At 42.5% G+C, this 3,321-nt stretch overlaps 1 long non-coding RNA gene across 1 annotated transcript; it reads right to left on the bottom strand.

Moving 5' to 3' along the window:
* Positions 1-229: 229 nt before the first annotated feature.
* Positions 230-2,791, bottom strand: LOC103654671 (uncharacterized). The gene is made up of 3 exons (XR_566264.3): positions 2,244-2,791; positions 1,977-2,084; positions 230-1,891 (listed from the first exon to the last, which is right to left on the bottom strand). It is a non-coding gene; the product is annotated as an uncharacterized lncRNA (long non-coding RNA).
* Positions 2,792-3,321: the final 530 nt, after the last annotated feature.

Below are 3,321 nucleotides of genomic sequence, written 5' to 3'. Positions count from 1 at the left end.
TTGAGGGCTGGGCCGCGATCCCACTCGAGTTCGTCAGTGGCGACAGTCTCTCCCTCTCAGATTCTCTCTACGCCAAACCTTCTATGGTGGCCGTGAGTCGTGAGCCAATGGACGAGGCGGTCACGGGGCCATCTATTTATGCTTGCGAGGAGCTATACCCGACACCAGGGGCGAAGCCAGGATAATTTGTTACTGGGGTTGATAATAACTTACATGTTGAAAAATATGATGTCATGCATAACATCGATAGTTTAAAAAAGAAAAGCAACATATTGTGACAAATAAGCTTTTGCAATAGTATTTACATACCTTCTATATTTTTCCTCTACGGGTACGGTCCTCTATCTTATGAAAGCGAACTATCACATCATCAGTTGGAATTGTGGCTAGAAATCCTGGTTCCACGAAGCATATTATACAATCATTCATAAATCCATCTCCAATACGATTTCTTAACATTGTCTTCACAATTTTCATCGCTGAAAAGCACCTCTCAACCGATGCAGTGGCGATTGGAAGAACCAGTACTAGCTTGAGAAGTCGATAGACCAAAGGAAAACTCGTATGTTTTGTTGTATCCACCATCAGCCTTGCAAGTGCAGAAATAGAGATCAAGCTAGAAAATCTTTCATCAGCTCGCACATTATCAATGAAAAAGTTAAGCTCACGACTTAGGCTCTTGAGAGTTTTATAATGTGAACCCCAACGTGTATCTCCAGCTCTTTGGAGGGATTGCTCTTGATTTAATCCAGTTCCACTGCTTAGTTTTCCACTTCCTATGGATTTGCTAACTCTCTCTTGTTGATTTTCTCGGATCATAACTTTACGCTTGCAAGAAGATCCAGCCACAGTAAGCAATAGGGATATCATGTCAAAGAAATCACTACAGTCATCATTCTTTTTAGCTACAGCAACAATGACTAACTGTAACTGATGAGCAAAGCAATGTATATAATATGCTGAGCTGTTCTCTCTTAAGATTAAAGCCCTTAATCCATTGAACTCACCTCTCATATTGCTAGCCCCATCATAGCCCTGTCCTCTGACTTGTTTTATGCTTAATCCATACTTAACAAACAACTTATCAATGTTAGATTTGAGACATAAAGCTGAATCCATACTTTGTCATTTTCCTCTGCCAAAAGCTTTACTAACTCTTTAAAATTTCCCCTATTTTTAGACTCCTCTAATTCATCATGGCCACGAAAAGCCAAACCTTGATGCAACAAGTAACGAACAGCTTTGATGGAAGTCTTTAATCTAATCAGATGTTCCTCTTTACTGACAGTGGTCTGTTTGTTAAAAACATTTCCAATAGATTGTCCAGGCTTCAAAAGATTGTCACATCTCTTCACAGCCGTGTTATGAAAACTATTGCATTTGTTGCCGACATGATCTCGAAGCCTATCAGATTTGTTCCAGCCATCCCAACCATTTATTACAAATGCATCATTCCCACCTTGGCCTTTGTTGAAATCTCTGAACAAGTAACATTGTAAACAAAAACACTTATCCACCTTCTCACTATACTCTAACCAGCCATATGTAGTGAACCATTCAGCTTGACACCGACGGGGATGACCTGCTATGATCGTTTGTGGAAACTTAAAACCAGGTGGCGGTCTACAAGGACCTCTAGTCAAATACTTTCGCCTTATGTCATCTTGTAGATCAGGGCCTATATAATCTGATATTCTCCTTCTGTTAGCTGGATCATATGGAAGTTCATCAAAATTTACCTCATGTCGTGGGACTCGTGAAGAACAATGAATAGGACGATTGATATTTGATGTATTGTCATCCCTTCTTGAAGTGCATCCTTCTGGATTGTCATTATCATTGGCTGGGGGTATTTTCCTTTTCAAGAATCGTTCCAACTTGCTTTGGTTGCCTATAAAATTAATCACCATAATTAAATAATACATTGGATGTGTCTATTGCAGCCATATATCTAATTAAAAACACACTTTTCTTACTTGACATTTCCTTGAATAAGAGCAACGGCAACCTCTCTGCTTGAACCAAAGTCACGAGCAAAAAATGTGGAGACTAACTGCTTGGTGCTTGCCTCTGGTTATATGTAACTAGAAATAAAACAAATCAATAAAACGGTAAGACCTAAAACTTAGGCTTGATAAAGATGTAGATTTAATGCATCAAGCCACCAATGATCAATCCGATAAAATATAAATAAAGATGTTCTAAGGCTGGGCTGTTATTTCCCAATTGAAAAATTAGGTTACCTCATCAGCTTATCCAGACCAGCAGCCTTGGAATTTGATGCCGAACAGGCGAACACCGCGAGAAAATCCGAGGTTGAGACTTGATCACTTGAGAGAACGATTGACCGAGGAAGCCTGGAAGAGTGGAAGGGAAGAGTGGAACTATGGAGTGGAAGGGAGTAGGCAGTAGGGACGCGCCGCATCGGGGAGACGCACAGCACAGTTTTGACGAAGCAAACTAGCAAAGAACGCCGCCGGGAGAGCAATCGTCAGATTGTTGTTCTGCTAGCCGCCTGAACCCTAGATCAAGAGACAAAATACTTTTGGCCTTTTGGGCTGCTGCTACTTGCTACTTGCTAGCCTCCACCCCTGACGTCCAACAGGCAGGACGTACAAATATGGGCTTCTGGTGTGGACGTGGTATGCTAGTACAGGTTGGACTGCATGCGTTTCGTATTTTCGTTGATGACTATTGAGTATTGACAAAAGGAGAGGAGTAAATACTCGTTGGGCCATAGCGTTTTGGGCTGCCGAGTGCGGGGTGCCGGGGTCACGATTTTTTTTGCCGGGGTCTTGGCTGGTAGAAAATCGACGTGTATAAGGTGCAACTGTGAAGTCGTCGGGGTCGGCTGACCCCAACTCGCCAACGTAGCTTCGCCCCTGCCCGACACGTATAATTCGGTTGCCCATTGCGACAAAAATGTTGGAGTCTGTTCACGACGAGCGCAGCCTCTGAAGGGGGTAGAGCTGACTAGGGGGGCCACGCATCGGTGTCTACCGCGAGCGCGCGAGCCGCGAGGGGTCGCTGGTGCACGGGCCCGCATGTCATCGTAGAAGAAGCGTTTGTTACGTAGAGATCCAAACTCGGCGCCGGGGTTTCGGCCCAGGCAGCAGGTAGTGTTTCTTTTTTCTCTTTCTTCTTCATTATCGGTTTTCTTTTCAAATTTCTATTTTGAATTCAAAAAACACAACTTTATTAGCTACTCCTCCTAGTCTACCTTTAATTTTGCAAAGGTTCCAGCTGCAGTTTTTATTATAAAATGTATATTAGGAACCTGAATAAAATAGAAATGGTTTGTTAGTTTTATAATTATGTGAT

This window comes from Zea mays, chromosome 4 (genome assembly GCF_902167145.1).
Source record: "Zea mays cultivar B73 chromosome 4, Zm-B73-REFERENCE-NAM-5.0, whole genome shotgun sequence".
Taxonomy (NCBI): domain Eukaryota; kingdom Viridiplantae; phylum Streptophyta; class Magnoliopsida; order Poales; family Poaceae; genus Zea; species Zea mays.
Note: the sequence above shows the minus strand (reverse complement) of the source record. Positions and strands in the feature narration are given on the sequence as shown.